At 38.1% G+C, this 20,641-nt stretch overlaps 1 long non-coding RNA gene across 7 annotated transcripts in view; it reads left to right on the forward strand.

The window, feature by feature from the left end:
* The window catches only part of LOC110404437, a 249,209-nt gene that overhangs the window by 210,464 nt on the left and 18,104 nt on the right, over window positions 1-20,641 (forward strand). For all 7 annotated transcript variants that reach the window (XR_002442250.1, XR_002442244.1, XR_002442249.1 and 4 more), the window contains one exon: window positions 17,153-17,227. This is a non-coding gene — a long non-coding RNA (uncharacterized LOC110404437). The remainder of the gene's footprint in view (window positions 1-17,152; window positions 17,228-20,641) is intronic.

Below are 20,641 nucleotides of genomic sequence, written 5' to 3' on the forward strand. Positions count from 1 at the left end.
ACATAAAGTAATCACGTAAAGTTCTATTTAGTATATTTTCAGTTATACCACTGTGAAGGTGCCTTAGACCAGTAGGCTGAGCATATTAGAGAGTATACCATAGCATAAAACTTTTTATTGATAACTCTTATAATTAAAGAAATTGAACTCTTGTGTCTGGGAAAGGTCCTGCTTTGGGTTTATTGAGTCCTTTTACCTAGGCCTTGTAGTAAAAGTTTGCTGTTCTAGTGGTTGAGCTGTAGAGGGGAGCAATAAATCAGTTTTATCGTGTTACCTATATGTACCTGGTCTTTACTGGGAAAACTGATGCCTAAATGTGAGAAATGCTCATATTTAGTATTCCAGGCTCAGGAGGAATTCGCTATGAATCACAAGTTATTTCACACTTTTGCAAGAGTGGGCTACCTTAAGAACAAGGTGCACAGGATTGTAGAGATGCAACAGTTCATGTTTCCTACTTCCCAGTGCGAATTCCCTCCCCTGTTTCCTCACTTGTTGAGTACTCTAGGGTTTACAGCCTACCTGACTCTTCTAATTCCCTTAGCAGTTGTTCCACCTGTTTACTGCTTGGTTAACCTCTCCCTGTTCTCTCCTATTCTTGTTCAGTTTTTACTTATTATGGTATGCTGGGAAAACCTCTCATAGTTAACCTATGAGAATAGGTTGAATAGATAGCCTCTGGCTATCATTCAAACCTCAGAACTGGTTTGTTAGGAGTACATCTCCTGATGTTACTCAAAAATGCAGGTTGTCTATTCTGCAAGCAGGAATTTATCTTGTATCAGAGTTCCATGGCACCTCTTTCGACCTCTTTGGAGTCATAACATCTTGTCGTTGTGCAAAAACATTTCTTTCCCCACATTAAACCAGAAGAGTGAATTCACTGAATCCCAGACACTCAGACATTAACCAAAGAGAAAGGCTACTCAATTTGAAAATCCTCTTGGTATGAATGCTTTTGTCAGAATTGTTGATGCTACGTTCCTGAATGAAAGAAGCTATGCTTTTCCTCCGTGTAACTGTGTCTACCCCAGGGCATTTGCTACTACAAAAATACCCCTTGTTGATATTGTTAATGGAAAAAGTATAGGTATAGCTTTAGTCTAACTATGATCCTAGAAATAAGAGATCACACTTCAGTTTGAAATGGGAAATGACCGTTATAGTATGTGCTCATCAGTGTCACAATGGCATTATGTATTATGCATTTGAGGATTTTTCTGTAACAGACTGGCAGTGTAAAGTCATACTGAAGAATTTGTCACATCCTCACCTAGTATCATTTAACATGGCCAGAATACATTTATTTAATTGTGGGTGCCTAGCATGAGCGAGCCAAATTTTAGGCTAGGTGAGACTTCAGTAATTGCAGGGAGCTGAACTCTGAACTTGCCGTTGTCTCGACTTACTGATGGCACGTAATAAAATGGAAATGCCTACCTTGTATCTATGAAATAATTAATGATAAATACTAGTAGTTATATATTTCTTAATTGGATAAATATACATTTCAGAAAGGAACTGGTCACATTTTACAACCTAATTAAAGAAAATATAAAAGGATTATTACATGCAGTGGTCTATGATTATTGAGAATGACAGATAAAACCAAGCTTTACTGCAGGCAATTTGAAGCAAGAAATTCTATAACAGAAAAGGAAAGCAAAGTATGCACTGAATGGGCACTGCTTTGCATGCTGGCATGGCTGATCTGCACGTGGAAGGAAAGCTTCATGGAGTTGTTACCATTGTTCCAGCAGTTCTAGGACAATACCATATCACACAGCATGAAAGGAACAGCATGTATTATCAAATTCCATTACCCAGAAGCTATTCTTCAGAGCCTTTGGTACAGGTAATTATTGTGGTCCCTAATTTGGCAGCTTGCAACAAACCTTTCTGTCATAATGCTTCAGCCAGACAATGTTCTGCTGTTGTAAAACCAGTTCAGAGTTCTTTCCCTTGGTGCAGGAAACTGCAGAGAAAAAGAAGTTTCCATTAGGAAATCATGCTTACCTAGGAGACCTATGCTATCTGCTTTGCTACGCATTTTATTTTGCTTCTTCTAGCAATTTCTCCTCTCTTTCATTGTTTATTTTCTTTTTTGTAAGAGGAAGTATGTCTCATATGTAAAAAACAAAACACAAGGAAAAGAAACAAAAAAAAAAAGGAACGCACAAAGCAGCAGTAAAAAGAGAAAACAAAAATGCTCATAAAATGTGGGGAGGCTTTAAAGACCATTGCCCTGTCCAGTGATCTTTCTATGCTTGGGCATAGGAAGATTGGGCCTTTTGGTGTACATGGTACATGTTTGTATATTAGCGATAAATGTGTTAAGGCAAAAATGTTAGATTTATTCAGCAACATCAGTGATACGCTAGGAATACAAGTTTGAAAATGAGTGACCTTAATCAGGCTTTAAGAAAAACTGAAGAATTTCCAATGAAAAAGCTTCATACTGGAAGCTAATAAACAAAAATGTTGCGTGGGACATATTACTTTCATTTGAGTTTTCATTGGAGTGAGGATGTATTTTCATTCCCATTTGAAATGAAAAATGTACAAATGTTATGAGTATGTAGAGTAGAATTAATATTTTGTTTTCCAGAAACTACAGGAAAGTATAGGATTCTCTTTTTCTCATAATTACAAAATCACACAATTGTTGAATTTGGAAGGGAGCTCTGGAGATCGCTTGCTCATCTCTCCCTTCTCAAAACAGGGTTAATGAGCAGCAGCAGCCTGCTCAGGCTGCAGCCAGTCATGTTCTGACCAACTCCAGGACACTGCAACCTGTTCCAGTGTTGGACCATCCTTACAGGAAAGTTTATATGGCATTTCCTGTGCATCTGTTTTGGCTTATTGCCTTGCCCTATCACTTGCAACCACTGGGAAAAGTTTGGTTCCATCTTCCTTACTCTCTCCTATCATTTATTTATACACATTGATAAGATCCCCCTGAACTCTCCTCCAGGCTAAGCAATCCCAGCCTCGTACTTCCTTGTGTGGCAGCTGCTCCAGGCTGTAGGAATAACTCATTAAAGGTAAACCAATAAAAGCTATAACTGGCACTAAGGGAATGCATTATAAAGCATTAGAGATATCCTCTACTGATGTATGTGTTCATAGATACATTGACAAAATCTTTTTCTGTGTTCTGTGTTTCAACTTGAGTGTCAGCTAGCTAAGCGAGTAGCATTTCCTGGTAAAATTTTTACTTCTGAAGTGAATCAATAGCTGTAGAATATCCAGGACAAGATGAACATTCTTTTAATTTGGGGACTGATCTTAATTTGGGGGGTGATTGAAAGAGACTACAATATGTACCGTGGAAATAGAGAAGGCTGGTTTTTGCATACGTGCTTTATTTCAGTGGGATATAAATGATAAAGTGCCAATTTTATAGTAAAACTTAGGAGTCTGGGAACTTTTTAGGGTGGAGTCCCTAGGAAAATGGCTATGATAGGATCTTTCTATCAAAAATCTGGAATCCATGCTTTCAGATGGTGTCAGGAGATATCTGGATTTAAAACTTTTCCTTGTTGCTCACAAAGGATATAATAGCAGTGGTAGCATCCTACACAGTCTTTGACAACTGAAGTAAGACCCCGTACCATGCTGTCTTGGCTACACCACAAAAACTAAAATCACATTTGTTGCAGACTTGTTTTATCTTCTCACTGTCTCATGAAATAATGGGGAAACAGGAAAACGGAGAGAACATCTTACACTGTTCTTGTCAGATAAGAAATTCTGAATGCCATCCTGTTTGTCCTTCTCTGGCCCAGAATAGTTGACCCCTTGTGGTTTTGACAGACAGTTAACTTTCTGTATCTGGAAGATCCCCAGCACATCATAAGAGATGAACAAATTCATCTCCTCTCATCTCTGGCTTCAGTGTTCTTCTTTATGCAGGCGTCAGTGTCCTGCTCAGCTGACTGTGACAGCTGTAAGCTCATGCTGCCTCCAGTGCTGCTGCCAGTGCCGCTGGTGGCCTGGAGAAGATTCAAGATCTGGTAAATGGTCGCGCTTTCACTTCTGTGAGTAGCTTTTCTATGGTAAGGAATGTAAGATTTGTCCCATTTTTAACAGTAATATCCTCAGCCTTCAGTTGTAGCAATGCACACCTAATTTTGGCAATACCTTTTGCATCTGTATGTATGGAGAGAAAATGCTGCCTTCTCTGGAAAGAGAAGTATCTGACAGTCCTTTGAAACATTTTCCATGTGTAAACACATGATTAGTATTCTGCAGTATTTACTTCCAGTTCTAAAACTCTCAGCAGAAGTTACTTGTACTCTGATACTGCATTTTTAAAATCCTTCAGGAGGCAGAACAGTCTCCTCTATTGCTAATTTGTATGTGAGCTTTAGTATAAAACAGCTATATTTTTATTCATATTAAATATTGATGATGCATTGTTTCACAATTTCATGAAAAAATTTGACTTGCAATAATATTCTCCTCTTGGTCATGTAAAAAAATCTCCCCCAAGCCTCTTTCTAAAATTTGACAATTGGCTAAGTCTGTATGAGAATAATTCTTTGTTCCATTACAAATAGCATACAGGCTATGATTTGCTGCCTGAATGTCACAGGGAAAAATTCAGTTGCAGTCTTTACATAGAAAAATGAGCATATAGACTGGTGCTTGTGCCCTACCACAGGACTATGAAGAATCTCTACAGTCTCTCACTGAGACCTAACAAACAGGGTTGTCTGGGCATGCTTTTTTGGCAGGGTCTTCAGCGAGTCCAAACACTGCTAAATCCCCTCCTGCCCGAACCACGTGCTGTGACGTTTTTTGGGTGACTGGGTCAAGAGAATTTGAAAGCTAAAATTTATTATTATTCTACATAAGCACGTTCTGGTTCATTCAACTCCAGTAGGACAAATTCTCCTAGCATCCAAAGGAAATAATTCAAAGCCCTACATAATACAGAGGAATGCCACAAATAGCGCATCCACTTAAGATATGAAACCATCAGTTGTTGTGAAGAGCATTTTGTTTGGGCTAAAATAATCCTGAGAGGAGCAGTCTGTGTTTAGGAAATTGAATTAAATACATAGCAGAGATCTTCAGCTTAATAGTGATGTTGCTGGTGTCTCCTTCAAGTTTTTTGCTGACATGCCAGTGAAATTCAGTTGTACTCCATCATATTGAAGCGTGACTGTGCTTGCTTTAGATGTGACCTAAGTGTGCTCTAAGAGTAATGCAAACCACCTGCAAAGGTTTGTGATGCCTTCAGCATTACTGTTGAACTATCGTAAACCATTACGATGGAATTGGAATATTTAACTGACCTCAAGTTTTTGTAGAACAGATGAGATACTTTGAGGCAGTTCCATGCTGTTGATGTTTCTGCTTAAGATGTTACTGTGTCTCAAAAAAAACCCCAAAGGACCCAAACCAAACAATAGAACAAACAAAACCCACCAACCACAAATACACCTGGACATGTCTGCAGACTTTTCTACCCTTCCTTTTTAAAAAAAAATTATGACTGCTTTCTGTAAAACCATTATTTTATGTTGAAAGTCTGTTACTGCTTTTTGCATACCACAAAGCATTTAAAACGTGACATTTGCAAAACTAGTCCAATAGAGTGTTTCTGAGTTGTTGGGTGTTTTTTTGTTTTCCATCTGATATACAGCACAGAGTTATTTGTGGTTTGTCTCTTGGTGAGAAAGGCTGCTCTCACGGTTCAGACAGGCTGCTCTGTTGCTCTGGTGTCCATGTTTTGCTGACAAATACCATGCAGTGGGAAAGACTAAAGTTCAAGATACGGAGGTGACATTACCGGTGGCTCTTTTCTCTCTGAGATTCCCCCAGACCATCTGCCATCAACTGATAAGACAGTGTAAGTTGAAATGTGTAAGCAGCAGAGCTCCTAGTTTCATTGTCTGCATGACCACAGGAGAGATGAAAAAAAAATGACAGCACAGTTCTGCCAGGAGGTATGAGCATCAGGGGAGTACCCTTATTAAACTAACATAATAGATGCAGTGTACAGAAGAGTCACTTCAAGAAAGCCTTGAATGAATGAGAGCAAATTCTTTATAAAGGTACGTAAGTATTATACCCTATGAGAGTGGAGACAAGAAACAGTTTTGTAAAATCCACACTTGTGGCCTTTAGGTCTAATATTTATGACAGACTGAGCTTTGATTGACCACCTAGTGTATAATCATTCTGTAAATATCCAGAGCATGCTATGCAGTGGCACTGACCCAGTGGGTGCAGTTTTATTGGAGTCTTCATGCCTGCCTTCACATTATTATGCTGCTGTGGCCTTTTGAGCATAACATTTAAAATGAATGGACTCCACACTGGGTAGGATTTACCTATAAACTGTCATTTCTGTTTATGCAAACAGTCATGACTCTTAATGAGAATTGACTCAATTGCTGGTGGAATACCGCTGCCTCTTCAGCCAGAAATCACAAGCTACTAAGTCTAATTTTAGGAATCCAACAATTTTTTAAAGATAGATTAAAAGAGATTGAATTTTGACACATGAAACTGGATTTTCAAAAGGCCTGCATATTTGGCATTTCACTCCAAGATACATAGTTCCTATTACATGTATTTTTTATGCATTCCACGCATTGCATAGGCTGTTGAGAATCTGCCACCTGGGGCTTTAATTTTCATAATACAAGCATTTCCCCATGCAAGTGCATGCATGAAAATCATCTCATGTAGTCTGTGGCTGCGGGTCTAACACAAAACAGTTTTGTGCATGAATTTTGATAACATTAAAACTAAAAAGTGAGTAGGGTCAATTTCCATCATATATCCTGAAATCCTCAGTTTAAGCCATACTGTGCTATCAGAAGTGACATCTGTATCAGAAACAATGTAGAGCAACAGCAGCCAGTGGGGCTCTGGGAGAGGCAGGAGCTCTCCTTACTGCACATGGGGGGAAAGGTGGGCTACAAGCTTCTCCCAGAATGGAGATGGAACCCAGATGCTTTCTTGCTTTCTTGCTTTCTGTATCCAGATAGATCCTTTTCTCTCTCTTGGAAAAAGACATATTGAGCGAGATTGGCAATAAAGCATTCTTAAATCAGTTGGGTTAAGAAGATGCAGGGAAAAGAAAGAATGAAACATGAAACATCTCTGTGCCTTTTTCTGGCCCTGTGTATAGGCACCAGTTAGATGTAACTAGTCTTCAAACAGGCTAATTTGGCTATCATCTTTCTGTTATTTTTTTGCTTGTAGCATAGCTTGTACAGTCTCGTAACATCTTCCAGCAGCCTTTATTCATTGTCCTGAAAACCGTCTGCTCACTGGACATGTGGTTTTCAATTTTAAAAAGCCCTCATTGTTCCTTAAATACTCGTATTGGCCTCTAGGAGGATGATAATAATTCCCCATTGGCCTGTTGATGGCTGAGTGTTTTTTCCCTTTTTTCATGCTTCAGTAATTCTATGAATATGAGTAACGAATGAGCCATGGCCAGTTTTTTTTTTTTGCTTTTCTTTCTCCCAGTGCAGTATTACTCTAAATATAAAATGAGTTGGACTTATTCTAGGAATTATTAGGATTGACTCCTTTCACAGGTCTTTAAGCCTTTGTGATTTGGCAAGCCAAAATTACAGGCTTCATTCACTGTGCAGCCAATTATACTTACTTTGCATGTGATAATTCAAGTTCTTTGTGCAGTGCCGGAGGTCTTCTGTTTGTTTTGCAAACTCTGGATTATAAAACCCTTTTGTTTTCGCTCATGTAAGCTTATCCATTCCAGACTGGGCTTTCATGTGGTGTAAATCAGTATCATTTCACCAGGCTCAGTGAAGCTATGCAGTTTTCTACAAGCTGACAATCTAATACATAGATTTACAAATGACAAAGCCCCAAAATCAACACAGTATTTTTCCCTGATTTTTATTTGGTTTCCATGCAAAGCTGAAAATTGACCTAAGCTCCATTGACAGGTGAATCTGGCCTAAGTGTTGGAGTTGCAGCAGAATTAGGAGCCAGTCAGTTGTCAACAGATATTGAATTTTTACCAGTGAATTTTCATGTGGTTATAGAGAGGAGCTGTGTACTTGCTGAGCATATTCAGCATATTTCATCTCGGGACATACAGGGATACAAAAACAGATGTTTAGCTGCTAATTATTCTGAGTGTTCCACATGTTTTAAAGTAGGAAAAGTCACATTGCCTTCTTGGGCAAATGAACTTTGCATGAAGGCAGATGCACTGGGACAGAGCTCATTGTTTTATGGTGGTCTGCAGGCTTCAGGGGGGCAGCTTTGCCATGTCAGAAAGGGAGGGAGAATAATTTTCTTTCTTTCCCAGCTTTGTAAATGACCTTGTGTTTTTCACCAAGGAAAAGCTACAGTTAGCGGGGCCGAGATGGTTGTGGCAGTCTGTGTAAGGGGAATTTCTTCAGAAAGGCTCGTCACAGCAAGAATGGGTTAATAAGTTACTAGCTCAAAGCACTTTCATGCCATAATTTAAAAGTGGCACTCGAGAGATGCTAAGTGCTTAATTAGTCAAGATTTCTAGATCTTCTCATTCACATATATTCTAATTGTAACCCTCATCATTCAGCTCCCTCCCGCAGCCCCCTGCTTTTTTTGTGCTTGGGTACCGTTCAGCAGCCCAGTAATAATCTGCCTGGAGGCTGCGACCCTCTGCCCCTGCACATCAGCAGAATTGCAATGACTTTCTTCTTATATGGGTTTTGTTAGATTGGAACATACAGCTCAGAAGCAATTGCTGAACTCCTACCATCCAGGCTTTAATTTTGGAAGCCTGCTCATTCACTTTGCCAGCAGTTATGTTCTGAGTTCCGAAGCATCTCTACTTTTTTGCTAGTAGTCAGATTTCAGTGTGGGGTACATTACGACTTTCGGTCCCTTTTATGGCCATTAAATGGATTGACCTGAAGCCTCCTGAAAACAACAAAAGTCATGTCATTAACTTCAGCAGCCTTTGGATCAAGCTGTGTCAGGCTGCATAGGATGGCTCTGAAATATATCTACTGAGATTTTTTTTCTTCCTTGGAAAATGTTAACACTTAGGAAAAAACAGCTTTTTGTCAACGTCTTGCATCAGTAAGAGTGCTGAAATAAATGGTTTCAAGCTGCTAATGTGTCAACATTTTCTAAGTGAAAACAAAATATATTTTATTTCAAAATACAAATAATATATTGGTAAAATATTTAAAAAACAAACCAATCCATCTGAAAAAATGTTTCTGTTTTTCTCATCAGACATAGTTGAGGTTTTTGGGGGACCCAGTTTTGCCTTTTAATCCCAATTTTAGGTAAGAATATTTCACACATCAAAATTGCCTGTGAATGTGTGATGGTTGTTTTGCATACTACTTGCTAAATGAGATCAACTCTCCAAGAACTTTTGCCGCTGTACTGAGAGTGGCATTATTTAATGTGATAATAAGAGGAGTGAGAAAAGCAAGGTAGGAAAAATGACTGAGAGCTGTAATTCTAATTCCTAAATCTCTTCCAATCTGAAGAGAATTTGTCATCTTTATTTTTTATCAGGCTGGGTATGCATAACTTTTTTCACTGCTCCTTCACATTTTAAATCTTTGAAGTTTGGCATCATTTAAGTTACTCGGTTCTACATTCCTTCAAGAGAAATTATATCTTATCTAAGAACGAATGACAAATGCTAGATATACTACTCCACGTGAAGCCTAACCATTGCTTTGCAAAGCAATAATGCTGCCTGCTTTGATTCACATTGTATTCCCTCAGCTCACCTCCCACCAGCCTGTTTATCTTATTCACTAGCAGCCAAATATAAGGCTGAGAAAGCTTTTGAGATTTGTTTCTGTAACAAGTGCCAAATTTTCTATTCTGATCACACTGTTTACTGTCTCTTGTTTGTTTGCACTTCCTCATGCACTCTTTCTTTTGCTCTCTGGGGCTTATTGTTTTAAATGCTCCTTGATTGTACCACATTTCTCTGTCCATTTATCTGGGCCCAGGTACACTAATAATGTAATGAAAAAGGATTTCTTCCCTATAGGAGCTGTTAAAAAAAACCATGTAAAGAGCTGCACGGAGGAAGCCATTTGCAGTTCACAATAACAACGAGTTTTATTGGTCAATAAATCCCAGAACTACATTGCTTTGCTTTTTTTTTTGTGGAAACTGTTGGCCCCTTATTTATTAACTAGCAATTCCAAAAATATAAAGTGCTGCTGCAGAGACTTTACAGATACCGGGAAAGACAAAGTTAGCTCTCCTTGCCATGCCAACATTTAACACCCCCTAGTGTTAATGACACAGTCAGGGTGTTCAGGTAGCTCCTCACAGGCTCATCTTGTGAAGTCTGTGTTCAGCATCCATCCGTGTCTTTAGAAAAACAGTGCCCCTGGCCCCCATTTAAGCATTATAATGACTATCTCAGGGGTGTCTGGTGTTGCAGTACTCTTCATTGAAACTGCTAATTCCCTGCCTTCATATGCTTTCAGTACACATCTGCAGTGTGTTTGTTTCCGTGTGCTTTGACACTGAAAACATGGACATTTCAGCAAGCAGTCATTGGTCTGTCACTGACTGGGAATTTGTCAGTAAAATACATTTAACTAGAAAAAGAAAGAAACAAAAGAAGCCATCAAAATCAAACCATGATCTGAGGAACAGTGGATCTTAGCAGATTTCCTATTTAAAAAGCAAAATGGAATTTTTCAGATCTCTGATTTCAAAAAGCTGATGCTATACTGCATTATTTTGATTGATCTGATGAAAATCGGTGAAGCAGTGAACTTCCGTACTTCTTATCCATCATTTACATTTGTAGATTTATATTGCCCCACACATGGTAAGTCTGATGCAATTTTGCTGAAATCCCAGGTAAAATTTAGATGTAAATCCACACTGTATTGCTGCAGTACTGTTCCTAGAATATTTAATTAAATTAGTGTTTTAGAAATAAACTATTAAACCAGTCTTGGAGTCATTATTTAGGTAGAATACCAAATGACAGAAAGGTTGTGAGGATCAAGTCCTATTGCATGACTAGTGTAATTTATCATGTATTACTAGGCAGCATTAATATGATTCAGTTATGCTGTTTGTTTGTTGTTTGTTTTAATATTATTGCCCATGCAACTTCAATAGAAGCTGGCTTTTTATTAGGAGGTAGTATATTTAATTCTGTCAGTATCCCACTTACTTCTCAGCTGGGATCTGTCCTTTGTGCCTTTGCTGTCACCTGTGGTATGATTGATACATGAGTAATGAGATAAATAACCCTTGCCACATTGTGAGCTCCCCACATTCTTCAGGTGTGTTTGTCTTTCCCAGAAAGGAGATAAATTCTGACTTACTTTAGGGTGACATTTACCTTTTCTGAAGAGGATGGAACATCTGGAATGACAGCAAATGGTGGGGGAAAAGAGAGAGGAATATCACCTTGGGCTTTTTAATTCATCTAGCTCAGACAGAATTACTGCAGGTTAACGAGGAAGTTGCTTATAGGAGCCAATTTGTTGTTGTTCCCCAGTATGTCCCTTTTAGCATCTGGTCAGCCATTAAGAAATAAAAAAGACATTCATTAGCACAGGGAGGGTTTAAAGGGCAGACTAAAGCGGCTCTGCCAGATCTACGTCATGAGAAAAGTGAAAGGAGGTGTAGAAAAGAGAATGTCAAAAAGAACAGATGTTGCTAATGAAACACACACTCGGTGCTGGCAGGGCTTTGTGGGAGCTGAGTCATCTCAAAAAATACCTTTACTTTTTCACACGTATATTCCATATTGCATTGTAGGGATGATGATACTCAACTCTTATTGACAAGCACTTCTAGCTGAAGTGTTAGAGTAACAGTGAATATTGGATGAAGACTGTTAGCAAGCTATTGTGCTTTATCAGCCCACAGATGGCCAGAGCACGTGGTGGTCAAAACATTTCCTGGAGACCTCCTAGTTTCCTTCAAATTTCTACGGAGGAATAGTTTGGACTTGCAACAGATCCAGTGCTGAGGGAGGTACAGCACTAACTTGGTATCTGTCCTGATTTGTGACGGCAGGTGAAAAGCTTCTCCCTGTCTGACAGTAACTGTGTTGAATGCTGTGGGGGGTCCCAGTTTGACTGCTGAAATGCAGAGGCTTCCTTGCTCTGTAGTGCGACTTCCTGACTATGCATATGTTTGAAGAGTTTTGTTTTTGTGAAAATGAACATGCTTGAATATAAACAAGTTTCAAGATCTCAGAGGTTGCCACAAAATGGAGTTGTTATCTTCTGATCAGCCTTACCCACAACTGTTTCGCACTACCTGTTATTTAGATACTTTGGAACAAATTATTCAGAAAGAGAAGATGAGATTTAATTGCTATTTTGCAATTTTAATGAATAAATGCCATTTCTGTTCATCTTCTATTTACTTTCACAATGTAAGGCAGAGTTTTAATGCCAAGAACGAATTTCATTACCAGCAGAAAAAAAAAAAAAAGACACTTCATTAATACTGAATTGTTATTGCTGGCATATGTGCTGGCTGGCAAATGTCTGTGATTATCAATAGAAATAGAGCATTTCAGAGACAAGAGGAAGGCTGCCATTTCACAAGTAACTAATTCTCATCAGTGCTTCAGTTTCTGGAAGTTTGATGTAGGCACTTGAAGAAAAGTTATTTTTTGGAGCACCAAAGCTTGGGATTTTCCATTAATTCTGGTCTTCATTAAGGACCTAAAACTAAGCCCAGGGCTTCTTGCAATTACTAGTCATCCACACTAGTATCTACATGAAAACAGGTTGAGGACCACAGCACTTGGAGCATATTTGCTTTAAGGACATTACATCCATAAACCAATACAACTGAAACAATGACACTGGAATCAAATGAAAGATTCTGTAATAATAATACTGGAGGGAGGTCATGCTCCTATCTGAAACACCTGGAACAGTAAAACTCTCATGGAAGAGTTTATATTTGCCTTGAAAACTTGGAGTTAAGTTCTGCTCAAAACAAATGCAATAAGAAAAATGCTAAGGAATATTTTCATGTTTCTTTTTCCAACTTGGAAATGTGATGAAATGCTTGAAGATCAAAATCATTTGATAGCTAACAGAAGATCACAATGAATTTTAGACAAACATCTTTCTTTTCCGACTGTTTTTATCAAATGTTCAAAATACAGAAAAGTTAAGAGAAGGAGTATGTTATAGTAAAATCAAAGGTAACATTTTGAAGTATCTCCTACAAAAAAGATACTACATATTGATATATATGTATATATATATGTATACACACACATTTCTGCATTTGAGTATGCACCGACTTGGCTGCATGAACTGAGTATAATCTCTCTGTAAATGCTCCTAGACCCATTTATACCAGCTTAGCAAAACCTGACAATGGTCTGATAAAAGATAAACAATTAAATCTGACGGTGTTTTTATAGGGATTTGCAAAGAAGTTCATGCTTGTGCTGTTTTTAATTAAAACCAGCTAGTAAATGGCTAAGTTAGTTTTGTGGTTTTCAGACTTGAAGTATATATAAATTGACTCTTGTACAGCAACCTTCTCCATTATTAACTCACAGATAAATACATGCAACAGCATTCAGACCCCAGTTCTGAAGACCACTGTATGGATGATTATATCCATCATTTTCTTTTCCTTGAGAAATTCTGAATTATATCTGAATTGGCATTTAATTTATTTAGTCTTTTGTATTCAGTAAAAGTATTACTGTGGTGCCCAAGTGTGCTTGTAATGACAGCCCCTGCCCTAAAATCCTGAACAACCATCTTTGATTTAAAGTTCAGATAGAGATGTAATCTAGGTTTCAATTCCTTGCTGTAAAACTTAGCCCTTTGCATTATTCAATCATGACTAATTTTCCTTGACCTTTTATCCCATCATATTTTCCTACTGTGTGCAAATGTTTTATACAATTCTTTCAACTCTTGCTGTGGATGTCTGACACTGCTTGGCCATCTGATGCTATTCTTCGTAATAATTTCGTCCACATGATTGAACTTAGGAAAATCACATATCCACAAATCTACGTTTGCGGTTTATATATGTTCTTTCTTATTTTTCTGACTGCTAATAATTATACTAGTTTCAAGTTTATTACTGGGATTAAGATCTCACTTGAGTGAGTCTTTACCAACTGCCCTTTAACTATCATTTCCTTCTCCACAATAGTTATCCGGACTAATAGCTGATTCCAGCCACTTTTCTTAAATTCCTTGAATGTCAGGCTTTTTAAGAATCAAATGGCCCTATGCTTGTGTTGTGTCATTTGAAAGTAGTTGAGATACCTCTCTGATCTGATTGTATAAGGCTGAACTAGTAATATACATGCAGTTATCTTTGGTCTCGTTCTGGTTAGCATATAGCTATGTAAGAGAATCTTTAGTACCTGTCCTCAGTTACCCAGGCAGCATCTCATTTCCAGATACAACTATCCTGAACTATCCATATGTATCTTTCTCCTGTCTTTCTCCAAATCCTTCTAGGTGGTTCCCAGCCAACTCAAACAACTGCTTGGTCCATCATGTAAGTGCAGGGAATTTTGCATCTTTCCTTTACTTATTTTTTTTCCTTACATTTTTATATCTAATTGGTTAAATATTACCCCCTTGCATTATGGGCTTATTTTAAATACTTTTAGGGTAATTATCCCTGTTGTTCCTAATAAGGATTCTAGGAAGCTTCAAACAGTGATGATGAAAATGAGAGGAGAGCATGACTCCTTATGCTCTCTGACTTTCAGGAATAACATCTCAATGAATAAAAGACAGTGAAAAGACAAAGTCCAGAGATTCGTAACTGAAGAAGTACTTACAAGCAGTAGGTAGCTTCAGTCAGTTGACAAAGGGAAAAGACAGAGAATATGCACCCTTAGTGAACTAAACAGCCCATCTCTGCCACTTTATGATTTGACAGCATTACACTTTTACTGAAGTGCAGGTACTGAAGACCATCAGTTACTCTCAGATTCTTTAAATAGCTTCACCTTGTGGTGTTTTTCTTCTGGTCACATCCACACTGAAGCACATTAGTGTAACAGGATAAAAGAAGTCTCTAAATCTTGAGCAGAGCCACTGATGTCTTATGACAGCAACACCTAGTCTCCTCTCATCTAAAAGCAGAAAAATGTGTTTGGCACAATTTAGAAGAGTGTGTTAATTTCAACAGTGTTTATCAGAAATTAAGAGGGGTTCCTGTATGAGAGGAATCTGATTCTCTACACCACCAAGAATTCCTCACGCTTTTCAGGAACTGGGATACTGAATTGTATCCAATAGTGACTTTTGCATTATTACACCAAAAACCATAGTCCTGTTGAGACTGGGAGGGGAATAAAAGGCAGTGGTATATCTAATTTCCAGCACTGACAAAAATACTGGACACTGGTATTTTATGCAGCACTTAGTTTTAATGTTCAACAGCGTGGTACAAGCCTGTCTTGGCCCCTTTGTTTTTTTCCACATTAATATTTCAAGAAGAATCTCTTTTCTCCCATAAAAATCATCAAAGCCATAAACAAGTATTTTACATATACTGTGTAATTCCAAATCAGTGAAAAAAATACTGGGCTTTTCCATGTAGATATTTTGTAACCAGATCAGACCTTCAACTAGAGTAAATCCTTACTGATCCCATAAGGAATTTAGATCTCTTTGGAGCTATGGACTTATTTTGCCCTATATTTTCACATACGTAACTTGCTCAGAACTCAAAAAAACATGTAGAGACGTCGCTATGCATGGGAAAGATAAGAACAAATTATTAAAATAAGCTAAATAACGTTACTGTTGCTTAATATTCTTAATGGGAGGTGAAGCTGCCGCCTGTGACACAGCAAGGTGTATGGAGCTGTCTGTGGCTGCAGGCCTTCCATGAGATCCCGTGTTTGTGAAGCTCTTGGCTGAATCAGGGCCCAGTGCTAAATGCCACTGTAAACTGCTGTCAGCAGAGGCTTGCTATTAAAACTTCTGCTAGGGGCCAACAGGCAAAACTCGCTACACTAATAGCTTACCATGCCATACAACTTATTTTTAATTGAAAAGCCTAGGTCACATCTTCTACTCAAAGTTGTTCCTTTACTTGCTTTTTTTTTCCCATGGAGAAAGCCTATGTAATTGTTAAGTCCACAGCAGGCTGCAGTTCACCTCATCCGATTGTACCCAGCCTCCTTTGAGCAATCACAGCACCCAGATGCCAAGCTTATAAAATACTTTTCTAGCTATAGCATCTGCCTCCAGATTGATCAGGCAGTTGTGTCTGAGTCAGTTATGTGGTTAAGGAGATAATGGACTGTCTGCGCTGGCTGGCCTGCCTGAATGCCAATTTCTTTTGCCTTGCATTTCACAGTAATTTATGCATCTTTACCAATTGTTAGAAGGTTTTGCTGCAGTCTACCTTGCAGCAGTTCAGTATGCGGCAGCGAACAGAGGCTCTGAATCCATCTGGTTCCTGACTGAGGACTGCCTATACTAAGAATGTGGGTGACTGGATTTTTGCTAGACTCCCAGCTTAAACAACGGTAGCGCCAATTATCTGCTGCGCTCCTGTACCAGTCCTTTTATAATTATGCTGTCAGACATTTTCTTATGATTCTGAGCCACAGCAATATAGTAATCTTTCTATTATGAATATTTCAGTGTTTGTAGCTCTGAATAAAGACTGGAACAAAACAAAAACCACTTTCTCTCCATCTGCCCCTCCCTTCCTCCCTTCCCAGCTCCTTTTTTATCATTTGAGCTATAGAAAAAATAGGAACTAACTGTTAGGCTTTAGAATCTGAGATTTTTTTTCTCTATGTCACGATTATTGGGAATAAATATGATGAATTTATTGAACGTGAGGTAAGCATTCTATTTTTTATCTTCCCTCAGCATGAAACCAGCCTTCTCTGAAGGGACATTTGAATTGAAGAAATAGAGGACAAATATAAATATGGATGGAGGTTAAAACTCTCAGTATAGGTGTGAAGTCATAAACCATTTGACCGAAAATAATTCATTATGTTGTTTCTGTTGCCAGCTTGCTGAACTCATGCAACAGAAATTCCTGAGGGGTAAAAGAAGCTGTAAACAGTGAAAATTTAAAAATAATAATAATAAAAAAAGTCGTATATGTAACACTAATTTTATTACATTCTTTCATAGTAACATCACTTTTCATTGCTTTCATTTTTTCTTCCCAGATTTATGAATTTTCAGACAAAGAAAAACTCTGTGAGAGCGCATGCTGTACTTCTGATTCCAGCAAATGTGCACAGGTATGTGTGTTCAAGGAACACACTGGCTTAATAGTAGCAAAACCTTAGGAGCATTTAGAGTGCACATCCTATTTATTCTGAGGTTAAACATTTTCCTGTCAAGGTGCAGATAATAGTTAATATACTGTAATATGTGTAATCTCATACATTCCTGTGATTTCAGTTATTAAGATGCTAATATTTTCTATTAATTTTTAAATATACAGGGTTTGAATGTAAACCACTGTATAGATCTGAATAGTTTTTTATATTAATTATTGAACCTTTCTTAATTTTATTATATATAGTTCAACATTCTTTGCTAAAAAATAAAAAACAACACAGATAAGGAATTTTGGAATTATACTATGGATGTGACAGACATCCATCTGTTCACACACAGATAACCTTCTATACGTATCACTGATTTTGTACATAATGAAAAATTTATGACTTACAGTGATTACTGTTGAACCAGGAACTGACAACAAAATTTGGAAGATTAGCATGTGAATTTGTGTTTGAGAGAGATTAATGTCTAGAAACAGTTAATGTCTCATTGACTAGAGAACCAAGAAAGAAACCAGAATGTGCACATCTATAGAAACATAATAGTAGGAGAGCAGGAAGAAAAAAGCATAGTGTTCCAGCTTGTGCTCTGTCTCGTCTGGAACTTGGAGTAAATTGAAAGAATGGGAAAAGGACATAGTTGCTCATGGATAGTCTAGTTCTGCTAACATTCCCCCTCCTTAGAGCATCTAGGTTTGGTTTTGCATGTGGAATTGATTCTTAATATATATTTTAGAATGATAATTAAGGGAACTCATGCTGATTATCATAAACCATACCAGCCTCCTACACTGATGGAAAGAAAAGACACCTTCATTTATTGGTGATAGAAATATCTGAAATGACTGGACTGCAGAAGATAAGACACTTGACTAAGAATAGGCCCATATTTTTTTTAAGGGTTAACTTAGGAACAGCCAAAATAAATTCCATATGAAATGTGAAAAGGCATGGGCATCTGCAAATAGGTGTGGGATCAGCATCTAGTAGACTTAAGCTGTAATGGGTTCCTCCTACTGTGGAGAGCATTTATATAATTCGTGATGTGCATCTTGTTATAGAAAGGTAAATCTTTTTTTGTCCTGTTTGGTGTCTTTGTGTGCCCTTTCTGCCTGACTCATATCATATGTGCATTGTTTGCCTCATGGATGATACTATTCACCTCTCCCTTACTTGCCAGTTTTTGTCCTCTTCTCAGTTTCCCTTCATTCTTCTTTAAATCTTACCTGTTTCTCTTATGATTGGTGTTGACTGGGTAAGAAACAGTATTTATGTATTTTTTCTCTGTGAGTCTATTCCAAAAATCTGGCTGAAGCCAATGAAATTAGTTATCTGACTGAAATACAACATATTCTTGATGGCTTTTATGAATGATAGCTACCCTTCCCTTTTATTATATGCTCATCTTCTTTTTCACAGCTAGCTCTTCAGGAGACATATTTGTGGCATTACATATGCTTGATAGTAATTGCAGAAGTAGTAAGAACAGCAGATGTGATATTCTAGGTTCTTTGTTTTATGCTTATGGAAAGTGGCATTTCTATTTAATAAATGTCTGTAAATGACTCTGAAAAGCTGTACTGAGAGTCCTTAACACAAGAAAGTTACTTGTCACAAAAAAACAAGCAATCAGGACCACCACAGCATTTTAAGTGAGCCCAGTGTCAGCCCTCAAAAGTCTCCATCGTATTGTTGATGCCACTGATGTTTGGATAAATCCCTCTATTGAGCCTCTTTAATTATGCCATAGCTGAATTATAATTAATATGTAAATAGATATAAAACCAGGCTTATCACATGTAGCTATCTGTGCTAGCAATCAGGTTTTACAAATCTCTCCCTTTTGAATGTCCCTCAAGCTACTTGCTTCACATTTTAATTTCTCTGACTTCAGCTACCAGTCTGACAGCAGAATTCCAAGCACACTGTGGCCTGTTCGTAATTCACACATATTGAAAGGCATGGCAAATTGTGATTCACTTGGCTAACTAGCAAGACAGCATATTGCTGGCTTACTTGTACAAATATCTTTTCCTTCCACCATATTTTATATATGTATCTCTGTACACAGATTTCTGTAACCAAATTGTTACATCAGTAGTCAGAAACAAAGACTTGTAACAGAGGAGACTTTCTTTAGTCATGCTATAGGAGTACCTGACCGGAGCTTGTAAAATGTGCCAGGTTGACTGATTCTCAGTTTTGTTACTTACTCGCACAGCTCTGTAACCGTGTATCAGAAATGGTCAGCAAACAGATTTTCTTTTTCACAGAACAAAGTAGCAACCAGAAAATAAAACCCCCAAAAGCCAGAATTTTCTCTGAGCAACCACAACCCACATAAATCCTTAAAACTGCAAATCTGTTCTTCACCCATCTGTAAATTACAATATTTATATGCTACAGAGATCATGGTGTGCATGGTTAGAACCGGTGAAGAGAGTAAATGTCATTCTTAATTAATAATGGTGACAAGCACTTTCTAGCATTGAAAGGCAGACGGCATCCAAAAACTGCATATTTCCAGCCCTACTGAGCACTGACTCTGAAAGTCAAATGAGCAGCTTTATCTGATTGTTGTTGTTATTAGGGATGCAGTGAAAGCAATGGAAAGTAGGAGTCAAAGTGAGAATTTAAATATATGTCTCTATGAAAGCTTCTTTCATCTACAGATGGAAAACTCCTAAAAGAATGAGCATGTGGATAGCTGGGATATACAGGAGCTTTAAACATTATTTATTTAGTTACCTGTTGTAGTGATATGCTTAGCTGAGCTGGTTTGTCTCTGCTTGGCGCTCGTCTAAGTCAGCCTGGCTCAAAGTCTGTTTGAACATTTTTCTTCCCCATTCATAGCCCCTGGAATACTGTGCTGCGTTTGCAGCCAGAATCAGGGTTTGCTGGCAGCCCTCCTTCTTCACTTGGAGAGATTTTTAAAAAGAGCATGGCTGGCCAGCAGGTCAAGGGAGGTTTTCCCCCTCCACTCTGTCCTGATGAGGCCACACCTGGAGTACTGTGTCCAGTTCTGGGCTCTTCAGTTCAAGACAGACAGGGAATTTCTAGAGAGAGTCCTTCTCTGGAGATATTCAAGACCTGCCTGAATGCTTTCCTATGCAACATACTGCAGCATTAGCAGGGGGTTGGTTGGACTAGACTATCTCCAGAGGTCCTTTCCGCCCTATGATTCTGTGACTGTGTGAGATGTGTGTCTTGCGACACATTTAAGAGTAACCACAGCTTACCTCTGACATGTGCATGTTTAAACAATGATATCATTGAGAATAAAAACATGTTTAATAATTTGAAGTAAAAATGTAGAAAAGTATGGTAACTCAAATTTTTCAAATGTTTTTGAATGTACACATTTCC

Source organism: Numida meleagris, chromosome 10 (genome assembly GCF_002078875.1).
Source record: "Numida meleagris isolate 19003 breed g44 Domestic line chromosome 10, NumMel1.0, whole genome shotgun sequence".
Classification (NCBI taxonomy): domain Eukaryota; kingdom Metazoa; phylum Chordata; class Aves; order Galliformes; family Numididae; genus Numida; species Numida meleagris.